The 21,079-nt window shown below is 39.6% G+C and overlaps 1 protein-coding gene and 1 long non-coding RNA gene across 4 annotated transcripts in view; one reads left to right on the forward strand and one right to left on the reverse strand.

The window, feature by feature from the left end:
* The window catches only part of LOC124049338, a 73,184-nt gene that overhangs the window by 35,031 nt on the left and 17,074 nt on the right, over positions 1-21,079 (forward strand). Inside the window, exon 3 of one of the 3 annotated variants that reach the window (XR_006841396.1) lies at positions 675-2,715. The exons of the other annotated variants lie outside the window; for them this stretch is intronic. This is a non-coding gene — a long non-coding RNA (uncharacterized LOC124049338). Of the gene's footprint in view, positions 1-674; positions 2,716-21,079 lie in introns of those variants that run through there. 3 annotated transcript variants of the gene reach the window in all.
* The window catches only part of celf6 (CUGBP Elav-like family member 6), a 134,715-nt gene continuing 133,313 nt past the window's right edge, over positions 19,678-21,079 (reverse strand). The window contains exon 13 of the mRNA XM_046370764.1: positions 19,678-20,641. The gene's annotated coding sequence lies outside the window, so the exon portion shown is untranslated. The remainder of the gene's footprint in view (positions 20,642-21,079) is intronic.

The following is a 21,079-nucleotide window of genomic DNA, read 5'->3' on the forward strand; positions in this document are numbered from 1 at the left end:
TGAGTCATTAGCACCTTGCCTTATCTCTCACCCGTTCTCCAGCCCCACCGTGACACCCCTCCAGGAGCGGCCTCTGTTTACTTAATTGATCAATTAGCTGCTTGAGAAGGCTCCCTCTCCCCCACACGTCCCATTTAGCCAACATTTACATGTGTCAGTTTAATTGTGTCCCTATCTCCTCTCCCAAATTATTTACCTACTCACTCACCCACTCTGCATAGCCTCCATTTCCCCATGTGACTGATAGTCTGACTGGAATTGTAATGTGTGGCCGGCATTATAATTGCTGTTTTTTACCAGAAAATGATGTTGATGAAGATGAAATGAAGATGTTGAAGCTAAGGCCTACATATGTCCAGTGATACAGCATTAACCTACACTAGACTGTCTTTACTAGTTACTTTACTACTATACTAGCTATACAGCTTGCAAGCTTTACCTGTCAGCAGCTGTTGTACAGTATTTGAGCAACAGTCGATGTGTCCTTATGTTTCAATACAGAACTGAAATGCAATTAAAAGTCAGTCTTGAATGTGGACAGACATAGAACCAAAAGAACCAATAGAACCAAAGCCAAACCATATCCTCATATGAAAACAGCAGGAACAAAACATTTACAGAGCACAGTGATTTTGTCTTGGTGGCTGATGTTTTTTTTTTTGTTTTTTTTACAGTGATCTTTTTTCTTTCCATAACCATTCAGCTATGGGTCTGCTGGCCTGAGGTCCTCTCCCCGTGGGTTGACAGGGCATGAAATCAGACTGGCATAACACTTCTCTCCCTTAGTGGATTTCCATGATTTACATACAACAGTCTTTTGATTGTGCTGGACCACCAACTAATCCTTTGTTCTCATGAGGACTTCTGCTATACTTTGCCCACTCTGTGTCTGCTATAGACTCCTACTGCCCTCCAGTGGTGGAAGGGCTTATTGCATTCTGGTAAAGAACATAGACACTCAGTAGCCTGTGTTTGGTGATGCTGAGTCACAGATATCATGTCACTTATTATTTGTCAGCTATAGATGCTCTTATAAATGAAGGATATATTAAAGCATTCAAATTATTTCTGAAAGGCAAAAATAGTGGGCTAATTCCTGAAATATTGTATAGGAATTAACCCACTATTTTTCACAATTATTATGCTCAAAATTACATTAATCCACATACAGTACATAACAATAATAGTAGTAATAATGTTGTTTCTGTTGTATAAATCAGTGTTAATTATTGCACTAATAATGCACTCAGTGACTCTTTTAATTTGTCCTCTAACATCCCACATATCTAAATTACCTTAGATTTGTTTTTTTTAGTTTATTTTCATCACAACAGCAGAAAAAAATAAACAACTTTGCAAACATAGATACCCCACATTCAGAAACAGAACAAAAATGAAAAAGGGACAGCAATCACAAACAGCCAAACTAGGCAGATGAATCCACCAGTTTTACAGCATAAATCCGTCTCATCAGTACCAGTAAAAAATAAAGCTTATGGAGAATAACAGCAAAGCAGATATCAAACAGTTGGCACCTCAGGTATGAAGTGGGACAGTTAAAGGGTTTAATAACTGGGCCCAAGGTGCTTTCAGATTTTTTTGAAAAGCATGTGTGTTGAAACTGTTGAAACCTCCCAATGTGTGTCCCTGAGACTATTTCCATCATCCACGTGGAGGAACAGGGTGCACTTAGCCTTTCAGTCCTTGACAGTACTCCCCTTTAAGAGTCAAACATAGAGTCTGCTTTACAGCATGTGTCAGTGCACGAGAACTCACTAACACTAATTTTACTGCTTTGTTTTATATATATATATATATACAGAAAAGTAATGTACGTGTTTTTTTCTTTTAATAATAGTAATTGTTGCTTTTTTCAGCTCTTATCCTCCGGCAACCACAAGGTGGTGGTAAATCACTGAGATTAATTTAGATTTTTCTTCTCGTGTTGCAACTGGAATGAAAAGCCAAAATGTCTATTTTTTTTTTCTTGTTTTACTGAAAACAACAAAGAACACTATTTTTATTTTTTTAACAACATAAAATGTTTTGGTAGTGTTGCATCCTCTGCTGAATGTCACAGTTTGAGCTCATTTGCTTCATCTTCTCCACTAGTTCAATAAATGTCTTTCCTTCAGAAATGAAAAAGAAGCACGTTCAATAATTCTTGTTTCTGGACAGTTTATCAAAGCCTTTCACCAGCCAGGCTTGGAATTATTTCATGGAGCAAAATGGTTTTGTTTGGTTATTTTTTCTCCTAGAAATACAGAGAAACTCATCCCTGGTCAGAACAGTTTGTTCTTGTATGAAATGAAAATGAACATGACCAAATGATTATTTCTAATTATATTTAAGCTACAGCTCCAAAGAAAAACATCTTCTGCCAGAGTCTGAAACAGTAAGATCAGCTTTTTCCTTATAACCCATAATTCACAGAAAGAGCAGCAGGAGTTGTGCTTAGAGTTAGTATCATGGTAGCGTAAGGTCGTGTTTCCAGTCCTGTCCAAGTGTCCTTCGGCAAGATATGAAGGCCCAACCTGCTCACAGCTTCCGTGACTGAACCTGTCCTTCAGTCTCCAGGATGCAGATGAAAGTCATTTATGATGGATTTATTTCTGGAGACATTAGTGTGAGGTATATCACAACATATAAAATCATATATTGATTGAATGAAATGGCAGTATATATAACGCATAGGATCACATATCATATATTGCTTAGGGCTGGATGTAGTAGTGTGACAAAACCTTTATGTAAAAATATTGTGGCTCAGAAAATAAATAGTATGTTTAACTTTCACTAAAACCAGTCACATTGTCACCCATAAAAAGAATGAAAAGTATGAAAAATATCAACCCTGCAATGAACAATGCTATTACAGTTTTAGTAAGTAAAGTCAGTAAAGTATAAGTATGTTTGATAACTTATCAAAACTGAGATAAAGCCTTGATATATTGGTACAGGCCAGATGCAGAGCTATAGTGTACCGTACTGTAATTATTAAATTATTTTGCACTGTACTGAACAAAAATAATAACATGAATAGGAAGGAAAAAAATAGGAAAAAAGGAGAAAAAGGGAAGAATGATCAATAAGACAGATCATTTAAATAAATTGAAAACAAATTCCGAGTAGAAAAGACATGGACTGGATAAGGACTGAACATCTATTTACTGTTAGTATTGTGTAACATTAAAATATTGGCGTAATACGGTATTATATTAAAATGTATATTATGAAGTAGTGTGGGCGCATAACACATGTATAGCAGGTGTAAATATCTCTGTGTTTGAATTATTTACGTGTGTATGTGTGTGTGTGTATGGTAACGGAGGCAAATGTGTGTAGTACATTGTGTTTCCTTTGGTTGGCTGAGGAGGTAATGACTCCTGCTAACACAAGACAACAGAACTTTGTGTGTGTGTGTGTGTGTTCTCATGTGGGCATCAGTCTTCTCTGTTGAACACTGGTGTGTGCTAATGGTACGGACCTCTGTCAGATTCAGGCCTCATCACAAGCACCCAGCCATCGGGGTTCAAGCTAGGATCTGCCCATTAACACGGAGGCTGGAGGATGCAGGCCATCCACACCAGGAGAGAGAGGGAGAACCTGGCACAGAGCAGGTTGCCCTCCCTCAGCATGTGCACCAGCCTGCACTTTCCAAGGACATTATGGCTCCATTCCACTAGCTCTCCGGTGGCAGGCTATCATTAGTGTACTTCCAAGAGCCCAAAGAGGTGATAGTAGGGGAATTGTGGGCTTTAATATCCACAAGCTGATCCACAGGATGCCAGGCAAAGTGTGGCAATTTAGCTCAGAGGTGATAGAAAATAGTAGGTTAGTTTAATGACAAGTTTGTGTGGCCATGTAAAAGCACTCATCAGAGAGTGGGTGATAGAGAGAATGGGTGAGAAGCACCAAAACATCGAGAGAGAGAGAGAGAGAGAGAACAGACTGTGTCACTGTGTTTCTGAGTGTGTATTTGTGTCTGTTTTTCTTATTATATCTAAATTATATATTTTTTTGGATTTTTTTCTTTTTTCTTTTCATTTTCTGTAAACATGTCAATTTACTTACCAACAGTATTTATTTAAAAGGAAATAAATGAGTGAGATGTCAGGGATAAAATCTTAAAGTCTTAAATCTGTCCTTTCTTTTGACAAACTTAATGAAATAATTACCAAAATTGGAAATTAAGAATAAGATACAAACATAAAGACTAAAAAAACGAGCTGATGACAATGCAGTTCAAAAAGTAAGGTAGTTCTTAAATGTTGTAGATCAAGCCACAGATCAGTCTAACTCTCAAAGGGTTTTGTGTATCCACAATTTAGTACTCTGATTGATGTTAATATATTACTTCAAGTCACATTATTTGAAGAGCAAAATACAAGTATAGTTCCCTTTAAATATATCCAGTACTTAATTTGCTAAGGTTAAGCTAACAAATGAGTGATAATTTGATGATTAAATGGATTTATGGCCACCGAAGCTCTTCTTGAAATTCTTTTTATGTTGCAATAATATGTATAAATATCAAATGAATAATTTTAATTAATAGTGCAGTCCATAACTATTTACACTCAGAGTATTCTACAGAAACCACTTCAAATCATGAAATCAAACTTAAGTGCTAATCTTTCAGCTAATCTTTACTAATCTATAAAGCTCATGGATAAAACTGTAAATGAGTCAAGTCACCATTCATAAATGTTAGTCTGCCCTGTCTTGATACATTGTTTATTCATGCATCTAATTCATTTTCAATTTCACCAAAAAAAAAATAAATAAATAAAAAAAAAATCAATCCTCCATCTCTGTCTCCCTTGGCAACAGGTTATAATCCATAGTTACGAGGAGCTGTTGCTAGGTGCGTTGCCGAGATACAGACCCTTGTCTCCTCCGGGTCCTTGATGATGGCAGAGAGATGAGGGACGGGTGAAAGGATGACAAGAGACAGGACAATGAGGCTAGGAAACAGACGCACACACACCTGACAGAGGCTGTACGAACAGAGGCTGCACAAAGACAGCGCAGGCTGAAAATGAGAGCAGAGAATGAAAAGTAAACACAAAAAGGATAATGTTACAGTCTAAGTGGGCAATCTGCACACCTCCATTTGCCGCAGCTACATTTTAGTGTGTCTCTTTGTGTGTTTTTGTGTGCCTGTTTCTCTGTGTGTACTTGTGCTGCATGTGAAACGGCAGAGTGACAGCAGAGAAGAGAGTGAGGTGGGGAAGCTACTTTGACTTCTTGAAAAACCTGCTATTATGCTTCAAGAAAGAGAAAAGAAAAAACCTGCACTGATGACCAATCACTGAATCTTTTGTGTATAGGTTTTTTTCCGCCTGCAGAGTGGGAAAAAAAGTGAACAAAAATGTGATAAAAGAAACTTTGAGTAGACCTTATGGCCAGCATTTCCTTGTTAGGTGTTTTCTCATGGGCTTAATAAAGAACCTGGCACCATGTTTGTACCTACATGAGATAAAAATGAATTCCAAATATATAATTTGTGCTTTTGAAACCGTACCAGTGCCCCTGAGTGTTTGGACACGTTGGACCTCTCAGACGTTTTTCACATTTTCCCACAGATGTTGCATACAGGGACACTAACTGCTCTGCCCATTGGTTCTCATGGCCATATCACCACCTGAGGTACACAAGCTGTCATTTTTTTTTCCACAGCTGATCTGATTAACATTGTGATGACAGAAACCCATGGGAGCGCTTACTTCTCGTGAGTTTCCTTGTTGGTGGATAGAAAGAGTGTTCTTTGGTGCTGAAGCTGCAGGAGCCATCTGCTGCCTCTAGCACTGATTATTCCCACCCTCTCCCCCAGGGGGCAGTAGCACCGTGCAAACAGCCACACTTAGCTCTGTTCTGCCCTGAGATCAAAGGCACAGTGCCTCTGCAAGCCAGAACTCCTGCCATCGGCCTCTCTTCTGTCTACCTCAGGACAGGTTTTCAACAGTTTTATTTAAAAAAGAAAGAATATTAGCATGATATTATGGAACGAGAAGCCAACCTCAAAAGCAGGCCTCTTAGCTTGCTTTGAATAGATAGTGAAGCTCTGCCATGCCCACCGCTTCTGACAATGTTATTAGGAAGATAATTCTCACAAGCAAATAAACAGTGTGTAACACCCCATGTGAATTTTCTTTTCAGGGTGGCTTATTGTGTGTGTATTTCGCTGTTATTATGTCATCTGGTGAGGGAGCAACTATCAGGGTTAGTTAGAGGTGAGGTTTTTGATCTCTTTCTGAGCACTGCAGCTGAGAAGGTTTATAGATGATCACCAGCAACGCTTTACATTCAGCTGAAAAAACACCGACATGAGTTACTGACTGACAGCAGCAAAAATATATTTGGAGCTTACAAACACCTAATTTTGTCAGACCCATACCCTCATTTCTCTGTTTTTGACTACTTCGTTAATTTCCGGAGCGAAATAACTCAAGAATCAGAGGACTTACGAGAAGGACTTAAAATAAACAATGTGATATTATTAAAGCAAGATAATGAATTTGAAATCTCAGTTGCTGGCTGACTTGGGTGATTGCTTTAATATCTTAATGTGCCCAAACAAGATCCAATCAAGAAAATAAATAAAAAAAACGAGAAATTAAATAACTGCTTATTAGTGTGTGATTTACACTTTCTCACTGAAAAAAAAAAAAATAGAATCAAATTAAGTGAAGAAAATAATCTGTGTAGGGTGGCAGAGACTGCTTTACTACTTTTTGGTAAACTCTTCCATTGTGCAAATTGCTTCAGATCAGATGGACCACTGGCTCAGTATCCATCCTCCAGCTCAAGAGCATCGTCATACAGACTTTGCTTTGAGAAGAGACCCCTGTTGGTTGATTGGAATGACTTCCCTAATTGGATTCAATTTCTAATTGAAACGTAATAAAAATGCATCAGTAGACGTGGCGGCAACAATTACCTCATGCAAATCTCTTGATGAATTGACGTGAGGGGCGTAATTGCAGCTGTTAAAAAAATGCATTGATTTCTCCTGGAATAACATCAATTCAAATCAGTTCACACTCACGCTTCAGCCTGTGTGCACGAAGCATTTACCGCTGCTCAGTGTCCTTTTCGGAGGAGTACAGAAAAAAAAATGGAAACATTTACAGCTTTTCACATGTGTACTTGCTATTGATTTGGCTTGTGTCTCACAAGCATCAAATGTCCTACGTTTATTCATATGCATTAAAGTATTCTCATCGCTTTGAGGAGGGAAGCGAAAAGAGAAATGTGTTTGTTCTTTGTTTCTGTTTTCATTATGATGGTGCGCGGGTTCTGACTTCCTTTGGTTTGTAAAGCAAGCCTATTCTGCTGGGGCTGTACCACAGAAACGCTCTCGTACTAAAACGCACACACTGTTGAATACAGTTGGAGAGAAAATCAAATCAGATACACAGAGAAAGGAACTACGAAGGCTTTGATTCCTCCCTCCGCCAAATGAAATGAACATTATCCATCTGTCTGTTGATCGGGGGGTGGTGGTCGAGAGAGAAAGGGTTAAAACATCTTCTGAGTTATCGCCTGCCGTCGTAGTCATAGCAACAGGTTAATAAGTAACTTCTCTGATCTTCCTCTGTTGCTGCACAGGTTGCTAAGAAACAAATAGCTTTCTGGACCCGGTGGACTGAACTGCAAACATCTTGTGATAAGAATGAACTTTAAACATTTAAAAATAATGTGGAAGGAAAATAGCCCTATATGTACTAAGGGATATTAAGGAAGAAAAAACTCCAGCATTACACCTACGACCATAGTGATTGCATCTACCACATTTGACCTATCCAGGCCGAAAAGGAACACAGCAAAACAAAATTGAACACTTGCTAAATCCAGCTACCTCATACCTCGGAGGCTAGTGGTTGGCCCATGTCTAAAGGTAAACGGGCCAATCAGCTTTGGAACAGAGTGGCTGTTCCTAGACGCGTGTGCGAAACCAAGGGCAAATTAAAGCATTGCCTCCGAGTTGCATCATTCTCCCCTCACAGCTCTATTAGCAGGCTAGCCACAATGTCTCTTTATGAGAGCTACTCTCAGAGCAGGATTAGGCACACTTCCCCGCAGTGATATGTCTTTTTATGAACCACACTGGCATCATGTGTTCCAGTCTCTACAGGTGCAAACCACAGCTGAATTACTGGGAGACATGCATGTCTGGAAGCCTCTATTCCTAATAGCAAAGCAGCAGTTAAATGTAGGTTGTTGTTTTTTTTTTTTTTTATGTGATTCTGGCCTGATGAATTTCTCAGACATTCACATAAATGAAAACGCGAATCAGGATCACTGATACGAATACTGATTGACGTCCTCACCTTTCATTTCTTATCTGAAATTTTTTTTCTGTATCCGGCTTGTCTCCTTGTCGATCAAACAATAGGAGCTGAAAAGTGCACTGATTCAAAGAGACAGACCATCCACACTGACACAACAAACGAACGAACAAACCAACAGCTTGACTGGAGGAAGCTGTGAGGCCACAGTAGGGAGCACTGGAGTCATTTTTGATGATAATGCTTGATCCCTCTGTTCTTTCTTTCACTGGGCATCAAGCTTTCACTTCAGCTCAGCTCAGCTGACAGTCTGCAATGACTGTTCACTCAAGTGCCCACATGTGAGACACACACACACACACACACAAACACACAGACAGTATCCAAGGTTGCAGGATTGTGTTCATGCTTGTACATAATTATAAACTGTGGTGAAACATGTGATATGATGGTCCATAAAGTAAGTGTGTGTATGTGTGTGTGTGTGTCATGTTTCAGAAATGAGCAACTATCCATGTGTGGTAATTTGGATGCTTATAAGCAGCATTAATTGTGTGTTTGTGTGATTAAGACGGTAATCAGAAAGTAATGACACTTCAGCGTGATTTATGAGAATGGATGAAATTTCACAGCTGAAAGGTGGCAGGTTAAACAACACTGACCCGCCAAATACCGAGAGAGAGTTAAACAGAGGCCAGAACTGATTCATCAATTAAAAAAAAGGGCTGGGGAGTGGGATGTGTGTGTTGCAGAGCTTTGGACAGTGAATCTGGGGGTCAAATAAACATTTTCAGGCAAGAAGGGATGTTGAAGTTATACTACTTGTTTCTGATGGGTGAAAATGAATGCCAGCAAAAAAAGTGTTTCGTGATGGTATAAAACCCTCTCCTTGCTCTCAGTTTACTGAAAGGATGCTCTGGATTTTTAAGAGATTTTGACAGCCCAAGGATCATGAAATTCATCTATTTGCACACTTGTGAAGAAAAAGAATCACCAAATTTGCAGTTGCCTGCTTTTAACCATAACAGTTTTATTCTGTGTACATATCCAGATGAAAGCAACACTCTCTCCAATACTGATTAAAGGCTCTCGGCTCCCACTGGGCTCCACGCTGGTTTGGGTTCATTCAGTCTCAGCCTTGATTGCTCGATTGGTCTCATTGATTGAAGGGGAACTTTAATGACCTATTATCTCAAGTGTTAATCAGGTGTTGACAGACAGCTCTCTGTGGGACTGGACAGGGCTGAGGGCCAGAATGGACAGAACCTGCTGGACTCCAGCCGCTCAGATGAGTCAAGGGTTGAGCAGCACACAGAGTGCAGACGCACCACTCGACAAGTTTCTCTCTGGAGCACAATCTGTGCACTGCGGTGACATCATCTTCAGTTTGCCCAGGTCAGCTGTGACTCAGATGTTTTGGTGCCTTTTTTGTAACGCACTCATTCTCGCTCACTTTATCTTCCCGTGTTGCAGTTTTACCACCTTATTTTATACATATATATACATAAACTGTATATATATATATATCATAAAACAAGCTCCATAAAGACATGGCTGGATCAGTTTAGTGTGGAAGAACTTGACTGGTTACACAGAGCACTGACCTCAACCCCATCAAACACTTTTGGGATGAACTGGAACGGAGATTACGAGCCATTGTAAGACATTGTTTCCGTTTTACTATTTTTTGTTTATTTATTTTTTGTTTTGTTTTGTTTTGTTGTTCAGATGTTAGTGGCAAAAAAATCTTAAGCTAATGTACTTCCTGCTTTTCCTGTGAAAAGCAGAGAGAGCCTGCTATATGTCCGTGTTACACCTGTCTCGCAACTCCGCATATGTCTCCGACCTGAATCTCTTTTGTCCCTCCCTCCCCCACATCTCTCACTGCATCCTTCTCTTTAATTATCTCTCTTTTCAATCCCAGCATCTTCTAGTCTCATCAATGCTTCTTAATTTCCATCAATACCACTGCAGCCTAAGCTCTCCACACCTGTCCAGTCACCATGGCAACCTCACCTCTGACAGCAAAGAGCTCTGTTAGACATGGCATGCTGTATTCCCCTTGATTAGATATTGATTAAGCTTTTGTAATACATAATAGGATCAAAGGGATTGTGCAGCTTTGCTTACCCAGGTCGTCTTCACACTTTCATTTAGTTATATTCTTTTGTTATTTAGGAATCTGCATGTTAAGAGGGATGGAATCGAAATTCACCACCCTTTGTCAAAGCTATTCAGAGCCTCCTTTGGGGACGAAGCCTTTTTTCTAATCATTTAAAAAAGGAGTAGAGAAGAGGAGGTGCAAAGACTCCAGTTCAAAGATAGTGTTGAGAGAAAATGCGTGTTTCTGAGCGGTGTAGCTTATGCTTGGTGTGCAACATGTTCTCCATTAAAGGACATGCTGATAGGCCCGTTGGAGTGTGCAGAGGCTTCCAAATGCTCGAGTGTCCCTAATGGATGCATTGATAGATTAATGGACGATAAAAGTCAAGTGCTAAATGCACGGTAAGTGACAAGTGATAAGTCAGTGTGGTAAATATTTGTGTAGGACATAGTTAAGAAGTTGAAAGGCCATTACTCACGATTACCTACAGACACGCCAGTCCATGTTGTAGGCCTAATGAGGCATATGGCATGAATTTAAAAGCATGTGAAAGTAATGATGTGAAATGCATTTCTGTCAATTATGTATTATGACATTATGTCAGCTGCAAAAGAATCAGGAATACATGGTAAAATTGATTTCCATTATCATAAAGTCATTACATTGGCATTTAATAATCATTTGATAATAATCATTTAATCAAATGTTTCACGTGAGGAAAAGGAGTAAATATTGTCATCTGTTGATCATGATGCCTGTTTATAGTAATCATTTTTGTTTTTATCTTTAGCTGCCAGATTCAACTGAAGGTGCAGTTTGAAAAAATGTGTGACTTGTAACAGAATTTGCAGTTTTGTCGTCACTTAAGAGTATTGTTTAGTGACCTGTGCAATGCTCACTTCAAAAAATGCAAACCAGTGCATGCTTTATGATGTAGCCAGCTCCCACGCAGCCTTCTGCACATGAACTAAATTTTTTGATGTGAAGAATGTAATTCTAAAATCCTGAAGGCACTAGAAGGATTGAGACAGATCTTTCAAACAACATTTTCTCATGTGTGTATGTGTTGTCAGCTGCAATATTTGAGCTTGATAAGACCACCCCATCACAATCAACATCACCAATAAAGTAAATACACACAAGAAACACTCCAGCCAGGCAGGAGGTTGGGTGTTTGTCAAATTTACACTCAAGATTTAGAGGGATACAAGGTTGAGAGAAGTGAGAAAAACGATTTTTCCTTTCACACACTGAGGGAGTAAGAGAGTCAGAATAGAGGATAAAACTGCAAAGAAGCATGTTGGAACAATCTGACCTTTTTTTTAAACAACTCAAACAAGGATAAAGACAACAAAATGTAATAACTTTCCCCATCCAATCCATACTTCATGATTATCCCTCACTCCAAAACATTGGAAAAAAATGGAACTGTCAAAAGAGTCTTGTTGTTCCATTTTCTTTCCCTTGGCCCCCCTCCTGGAGACAAACAAACAAACCCCTGTTAGCACATTTCATTAGCTTTAGGGGTTACAGAACAGATTGAGTATCGACAACAGTGGCTGTCGAGGCTTATGGCTCAAAGGCAACAGTAGAGGAAAATCTCAGGGGTAGGAGATGCAATCGAAAGGACCAAAATAATTCAGCAGGACTCACTCGAGGAACAATCCAGTTTGTCATGTGGAATCATGGAGTGTCTGCCGCACAATGAGAAAGGGTCCCCAGAGACTCGAGACGGGAGTCAGCATGTGAATAGCCAAGAGTTAGTGCCCCAACTGCCCACTCTTTGCCTTTTTATCACCTGCAAATTTAGCAACCGTAAATCTGTTTCCACACCAATGCAGCTACACGGACTCACCAGAGAGACCCATAAACAAGAAATGATGTTTGGTGTCTTGGGATGGTTTGGTCATTGATGTTCTCTGGAGTATCGTACTCTACTATGGGAACAATTACTGTCAGAGAGTTTTGATGTTTTCCCTCTGTTGTGATGGACCATTGTGGCTGCAAGACATTGTTGAACCAAGTTGAAGAAACAAGTTAAATTATCACTGTGCACAGGAGGTACAGGTTATCTGTGGGGCACAATAATGTATGACTGTTTCTCCCACTGTAACAGGCTTTGAGGCATTTGGTGATTTCTGACTGACTCTGAGGGTTAATGAGGGAGGAGGAGACACAGGGCCATAAAAAGGACACTGACCATAGGCTTCAATGTGACCTGACCCTTCTTACCGTAACGTCTTTGTCGATAAAAAGCAGCATGAGGAAAACCTCTGATTAATCGATTGACCTCCTGCTTCTTATTCACAGACAATAACCAGCGGCACCCACTCCACCTGCTTTTGTTTCCACTGTAACACCTCCACAAGACAAGAGCTGAATATCCATTTCCCTTTAATCAATTCACAATTTATTCCTCTCCCTCTTCCAATCTCCCTTCCATTTATTATGCATTATTCGCCCTTTTTAAACGATTTTCTTCTAACCGTCTCATCTAATTTGGTATTCGGATATGGTTAGCGCTGTTAGCTCAATTAATACAATGACATGTCCTAAACGCATTCTCTCCACTATCCAAGTGACAAGAAGACAACGAACACTTCACATCTTAGCAAACGGGGTCATGCATGCAAACCATGATAGATCCAAACCTTCAGGATTTATTTAATCAAGCTATGTGAAGAGATAAAAAGGACAAAGCACGCTCAATCTTCTACAGGACTGTGCTTTATTTTAGTCTAAGCAGAATATAATGAACTAGAGAACTACAGAGTTCAGGAGCACTATGGGAGATATCACCCCGAATCAGGGGAAGGGACCCGAGCCAACGCTTATTCAAATTACATCTCTGTTTCGAACAAAAAGAAAACAGTAAATCAGTTTGTTCAAGTCCAATAACAAAAGAAATGATTATTCCATTCACTGTGAATATAAATATCCAAATTTCCTATGATGAATGAATTTTGCATGAGTACAAATGAAGAGGATGAAATTAGATAGTGAAGCTGGGAATGCAATGATTCATGTTGCAAAGATTTGCGGTGCAAAATTACATATGACTAAATGTGAATTCTTTAAAGGCTCTCACTGAATGCTTGATTGGAGCAAACGGCTCAGTTAGCTGAGTTTGTTTATATTTTGGTCCTGGTAACCAATGGAAATGGAAGTGGATGACCACATCCTTGTTTGTGTCAGAATGGGCTTGAGGCAAAACTGACTCTGGCCAAGTGTTTGTCTGTAGAGCATATTTTTGACCGTTGAGGATAGAACATTTGGCATCCCCAGACTACAGTGCGTCTGATCACTGTTCACAGGTAGTACTGTCAGAGAGAAGAGGCTGGGTTTAAGGCAGAATTCCCTCCTCACGTTAACAAATCAACCTGACATGGAGGAAAGCAATGCGGCACTATCTTCTGTTGGTACAATGTCATCAGTCATTGTCATATTAGAGTCACATTACATAAACTGTGGAAGAATCTTCCCATAGGTAAGAAAAGAGAAGATGAAAATCAAAGATACTAGATATGTCAATGATCACCACCAACCCTTTAAAAAAAATACAGAAAGAGAAAGACAAGAACATTAGAGGAGATATGACAGCAATAGGTCTCAAAACCAATCTGACAGCAAAGTTTGATATTTTTTGTCCTTTTTGTATTTTTTTCTCAAAACAACAAAAGGCCTCAAATGAGAATTGTTTTAAACATGCAATGCTGACTCATTTGAACTCAGTTGTGCAATGAATTAATTTTTCTGAATCCACATGACCAGTACCATCAATCATCCTTTTACAGTGCAGTTTGTTAATTCTTGTATTGATTTAAAAGCTTTCAGTGAGCAAAATCTCTTTGAACTTGTCCATCCATGAGGGATTTCATACGGGAGTGTGCAGCCAAAAAAAAAAAAAAAAAAATGATCAAAGCATATACGAATAAACCTCATGACAATGGGTCTATCCCAGCTTCAGCAGATATTATCAAAACAACAGAGAGAAAATAAAGAACACTTACGAACATGAGTATAAAATCCCATTTTGAACATCAGTGCTTCACTATACAAGAAATAACATCATTTTATCTTCTGTTTTTGATAAATTATTTCATAGGTTCCTTCTCTTAGTTTCACTGAAATATATTAACTATTCTTTTAATTTTTTTTTTTTTAAACGTTTCAACGTGATCTATTGTACGGCCTATAAAGAAAGTTAAACTGAATTGAAAAATAAGCTATATTGTATGTACAGGAGTAATGCAGCTGTGTGTTCAGGAGAGCAGTGGCAGATTGGGTCACGCAGCCGGGGGCTTCTGCTGGGAGCTGCGATAATTGCTCTCTTGTTTGTCCCCTTCCACCTATCTAACCATGTACGTATGGGTTCTACTGTGTATTTTAGATGGTGATTTATGTACATGTTGAACAAACTGTTACCTAGAATTTTGTGTTGTTAAACAAACCCCTTCCTTAAATGTAGTAAAGTCCAGGCTTTCTTCCAGTGAATTTGAAAAAGTATCTCGGTGAGTGATGCTTTTTTTTTTCTTTTTTCTTTTTTTTTGTTGCACTGTCAAGCAGTAAGCATGCAAGATGGATGAACTCTACTGTCACTGTCATATCTGTTCTTCAGCCCCAATTGGATTAATCCAATTACCACACAGGCGATCTTTCCACTGTCAGTAAAATCATGACATGTTGGGGTACACAGTACAGAATCTTAATTAATGGATCACTTCAGGTTCACAGCTTCGGTTTGACACTAAGTCAAAGAATCTCTAAGCCTTGGTCTGATGCTTAGGGTTGTAGGATGCATGTTCAGAGTCCAAACTTAAGGGGCTTAAAAGGACTAAAACTCTTCCAGATCCCTGCACTGCTGTGGATACATTATATAGTGACATCATTGTCCCACACAGTTGGGCTTCGTAACACAAGCTGCTATACAACCTTCCTCTGTTTTTGTATTTAATAGGCTATTTACAATAAAGAATAAAAAATGTCTTTGTTTTCATTACTGTCAGCCATGTTGTTAAACATAATCACACACCCGCAGCGATTCACTGTGCATTGTTAGGTGGACGATGGTATCTTTTTTGTTTGTTTGTTACTCTTGGAACTGGATGATGATACTATAAATCCAAAGCACAATTTAGGTGGTTCATCAGCCCTTCTGCTGGCTCAGCAGTCCCTGCAATGGGATGCAATCTGACCTCATATTTGTGATTCTGCTCGACCTCCCTCAGGATCAGGGGTAAGGCAAGGCTCTGAACCTCTCCACTAATCATGACATCATAGCGCCTGATGCCCTGAGTATTGGGAGTGATTTTGTGGAGTTTCAGTTTAGCACACAGCACCCCCACCACCCAGTGCCTATTTCCACCTCCACCCTTTTTTTCCCATACAAAATCCCATTTCCATGGCAAAACCCTTTCTGCTCTAAAGTGAGATGACGGAAAAGCTCTCTCCCAAAGCAGCTATTAAATGAGAGGCATTAATTTCTTCCCTCCTGTCCAACAGGTTCCTTTAATTATCTCTCCACTTTCAGTCAATTACATTTCACTTCCTTTCCTTGACAATCACTGCTATTTTAGGGTGAGTGTTATGCACCCAGGGGGTTGGAGACTCGTAGACAAGCTCTAGCAGCTCGCTGCTTGGCCCTACCATTGGCTGGGGCCTTCTAAGGATACGTGCTCCTCTAGAGGACTGACGGACTGAGCAGTGGCATTCTGGTAAGAAAACTAAGAGGTATACGTAAGACTGGGTATGTGAATCACTGGCGTAAGTACTCTAGATGCTCATTATATTACAACTTCCTATAATGTAGAAATACTAAACCAGTAATTTAGAGATGGTAAATAAAGACAGCACGGCCACTGTGAGGAGATGTTATGTCCCCTGTGTGTTTGCGTGTGGGGTGGGGGGGTCATCAATGGTTTGCAAAATATTATATTCTGACAATCAATTAGATTCATACTAATTCCTTTTGGCTAAAATGCCAAGTTTAATCTTATGTTTGTGAATTAGAGGGCAACTATCAGAAAGGATTTTGGAAACAGCTTGATGAGTATTTGCTCGGTCAACTTTTGTTATTGCTGTTAGAGGTGAAATGTGGCCTGGACTACAGTAAATAAACAGACCAGAGGATGGGAGCAGAAACTCTTGTCAGTAAATGGGGAAACTGACAGATCTAAAAACAATCTTCTCTTGTTGTTGGTAGTTCCAGAACATGTTTCATAGCTATTTCTGTTTCTGATGCACGTCACTTCAGTAACATCCTCCCCAGGGTGTAAAGGTACTAAGAGCACTCTTTTTAAAAGTGTTGAAGTGCTGATTTCACATTGCCTAATTTAGTTCTGGCATAGCAGAGATGCTACATGAACAGTCCACTGTTAGCCAAGCAGACAGCAGGATACTAGGCTAGGCTGGGTTTTGGCTCACTGGGGACTCAACCTGCCATTAGCAGTGGGAACTAGTACAGCATCTGGTACAAGACAGAGAAGATCAGTGGAGCAGGCATGCAAGGTTCATGTTCAGTCTGACAGAGCCTCACTTGCAGAACATATTCTTAAGCTGGCTGAGACAAGTACAAGAAATTTTAATTTCTCATGGAACATTAGATGTCCGCTTGATTAGTTCAGCTTCACATAAAAAATGAGCACAAACGGTTTGCAGAACATGGCTTTGTTTTGACTTATTTCACATCACTACAACTCATGGAGCCTCCTGCATTTTCCACCTTACATCTGTTCAAAAGCTGAGGAAGGAAGGCTGGGTGTTACCCTACATGTATTTGAAGGTGGTTTTATTTATTTATTTCTTTTAAGCTGTCATTTTGATGGGCATCATTTTGAATCTGAAGAACTACTGTGCTTCACAAATCTTCTGTCAGCTTTGAATACTGTGCTTTGCAGGTGTCCCGGCAGGGATACAAGCAAGGAAAAGAAATAGCAAGTTATTTTGTAAAAGAAAATATAATAATAATAATAATAATAATAATAATAATAATAATAAATTGTGGCCTCTGTAGGGATAGTTGACACAAATTACATGCTGAAAGAAGAAGCACAAAAACACAGTCCTCACAGCTGCTTCTTCCAAAGAACTGAGGATTTCTAGTTGTTGGTTTTGACCCATTTTTAAAGAAAGTCTCATAAATTTTATCATCCACCTTTTGTTATTCTTATGGTAAAGTCAGTCTACTTTGCAATATTGACACGTCACTATGCTAGGGAAGGTTTTATTCCACATCCTCCTTCGCCTCTTCGGGTAAATTTTGCAGTATTATTGGTGCCAGGTCAGCTGTCGACAGCCTTGCCAGGGAATAGGCACAAACATAATTCTCTCTAATCTTCCTTCTGTCATCCATGTGCATGCAGGGGACCATCTCTCCCGTCATTTGGTCCAAGTGATTATCCCAGTGATTTTTCACTTGGTTGCTGCTAATGTATAGAGGCTGGTGATTACAGCGTGATTAGAGGGAAAGGTGAAATAGCATGTCTAATACGGTGCAGGAGATAATTGAAGGGTAGTGAGCACAGACATTAGCCAGGTTTGAAAATGCTGTTCCAAGGGGAGAGCTGCTGAACAGTTGGGCTGAGGTTTGGAGAGGCATGGCTGCTCTCAGGACAGAGGAAAGAGAGGGTGTGCATAGCACATTGATATCAAACACTCAGACTGTTTTCTTGAATGGCAAAGATTGGCCGCACACTGAATCTGATAGGACATTTTATCTATTCCTCCTTCAGTGATTTGCAATAGATCTGGTCTGCTTTTTTCTCCAAAGAAAGGTCAAGAAAGGGGGAGGGAACGGCAAGGAGAGGAGTGTCAGAAGCAAAAACTGGTTGGACTGGGGCCTAACATACCAGACGCTAGTCCTATTTGAACCCTTTAATTCTGTTCTCTGAAAGCATAAATATCTAGTGTGTGTCACCAGGAGCTTAATTACAGCTTTTAATTTTATGGTTTAAGTCACTGGGCATCATCCCTCGAAGTATCAGTTTGAAGGATCTTGATGTCATGTTTGGTTGTTGACTTCCTCTCTTCACCTCCCCCTCTCTTTCTTGCCTCGCCATGATTCTTACTGCCAGCTGTCAGTGCTCAAAGGGCTGGTGTATGGATGTGAGCTGGTGTTTGACAGAGAAAATTGGGAAGTGTTCAGACTGATTGAAACAGCATTGCTCCTCCCTCTAGGCTCATTCCAAACATATTGATCTGCTTTTAGAGAGGAGCCTGCATCTAGAGCTCTAAAACAGTCAAAATAAAGGCTACAGGACTCTAAATCAAGACATGACTGGAGCACTGGAGTGCTTTACTCAGTCCTGCCTGGCGTCAGTATCAGAGACACTACACGCAAGCTGAATGATGGTGAAGAGTGACTGTCAAATCTAATTTATATATAGTCTGTTTAAGCAGTACCTTTTTTTATCCATACACTCTATGTGTAATATATGAAGAAAGCAGGTCAGGGAACATGTTAATAATGGAATTTACATTATATTTGACAGAGCTAAATGAGCTCTAAAAGCCTGCACCCCTTTGCCATCAATACAGTAAATTGAGTTTGTCTTCAGAGAAATGTTTGTTTATATCTGCCAAGGGAAAAGAGGCAATTTTTCTCAATCTGGAGTTTTGCAGCAGCTTCAGCGGACACACATATCCTTGGCATGTTGCTTATATAAGTCTTGGTTGTTCACAACGGGCATACTTTGTTTTGTGACAGAATTCTGATGCTTAAATGGCCAATTCATTTGTATATCAAGTTCATTCTGCTGGCAGTTTCAGTAGCTGTCACCTTACTCCTCCTCCCGTTCTGTTCCGCTTGTGACCATCCATTTGTCCATCTCTCTCAGGAGAACCATCTCCTTTTAACAATTTGTAACTCACACTTCTTGTTGCAATACAAAAGGAAAAGAAATAAACAGAAGACACGCCATGTCCATTTTGCTTGGTCTTTACAGTGGATTGTCGCTTGAACACAAAGGCTAGTGAGAAGCCTTCAGTGTCTGCACCCTGTCCAGCACAGACATTAGTAAGTTCAGTCGTTTTTTTATTCTCTCTTCATTCTTTTCTTTTTCTTCCAGAACAGTCTGTTCATAGCTGTCAGAGAGTGCAGTGACTTATACATCATAATGAGCGAGATATCCAGTGGCTGACACCTTAACATCCAAGAGAAAGAGACTTGTTGCGTACGGGGGCAGATGAATTTTTCTGCCCCCCCACCCCCCGCCCCTCCCATTTTGCCCCTTTTCATTACAACTTCAAGTATTTTTTTTTAAACAACAGCAAAAGTTAGCAAATCTACTTTTTTTTCTAATCTACTTTACTATTCTACAACCTGGTGCTAAATCAGCATCCAGAGCAAAAGATCAGCCCCTATACTACGATTCCATGTCTTTTTTTTATACATTATTTCCATTTTCTTTTATTCATACTTACAGTAGGCCACTGGATATTGATTTAATGATTTTTTTTTTACTACGAGTAAATTGTAATACTTGCAGCTACAAGGTATGAGTTTTTAAATATATATTTATATATTTATATATTTATATTCTTTTAAAAAGCGTTTAGTCCTTTGGTCCCTATTTCCTAAGGAATGATGCATGTAAATTATCCTGGATTCTCCTCTTCTCTCCTCTTCTTCTCTTTTTCTTCTTTGATCCAGAGCTTGCCCTGTCACAGAGCACAACACCTGTGTAGGCACAAAAACCAAAATGGCAGCAGGCTGGTGTGTGTGTTTGTGTGTATGTGTGTGTGCGCACACGCATATGTTTGCTTCAGTACTTGAGTTGGCATTTGCACGTATTTATACATGTACAAAGTAGATTTTTTTTTTTTTTTTTTCATTTTTAAGTGTAGCATCCTTAAATGTGTATGTTTGGTTTGTTATCTGTGTGTTTGCATGTGTTTATCTATATCCTGTGTCAGTATGCATGCTTTGAGCATAATGAGTCTATAAAGGTTTTTTTTTTCCCCATCATGTCTAAAAAACAGCAGCAAAAAGTTGGTCTCTGCAAAAAATCTTCTTCCACAGACGCCAAAGCAAAACAGGGAAAAAAGAGGCATTTGCGAAGAAAGAAAAAATAAAATAAAATAAGGTAAAATAAAACAACTCTGGGATCCCTCTCTCAGTCACCCAATCTTTCGGCGGGTTTCCAGCAGGATCAAGGGACCACCCTTCCTTCATGATATGTAGCAGAGCAAGAAGTCTTTGTACTTTTACTGCACTTGTGGAAATAAGGTGTTGTGGCCCTTCATCCTGTGACACAGAGAAAGAGAAGGAGGGGGGGTGCAGAGGGGAGAATAAGGAGAGTGGATTCAGTGAGGCTGCGACAAACATGCTCAGGGTTGCTGGCTCCTGGTTATCACACAGACTGACAGGCACAGCCAACAGCATGAGAAACAGACGGGGAGGAGAAAAAAAAGAGGAGTGTGTCAATCAAAACCAGAAATAAGTGGGCTAGAGGTGGGGTGAGAGATTTGAGTTTTAACCATATGGAACAGACATCTACACTGTGACAGCACTAATCCAAGGAAGGCCTAATTTAAACTGACTGCATCTCCCTGCGTGAAAAAAATATAGCTGAATGTTGCCTGAGATGTTGCTGTCATTCACCTTATTGTTAATTCATTACACACAAACTAGGAAGGAAACGTAAAGAAAACAAGACAAGTTTCTTTGCGAATGATTATGACA

This window comes from Scatophagus argus, chromosome 1, assembly GCF_020382885.2.
Source record: "Scatophagus argus isolate fScaArg1 chromosome 1, fScaArg1.pri, whole genome shotgun sequence".
Lineage (NCBI taxonomy): Eukaryota > Metazoa > Chordata > Actinopteri > Scatophagidae > Scatophagus > Scatophagus argus.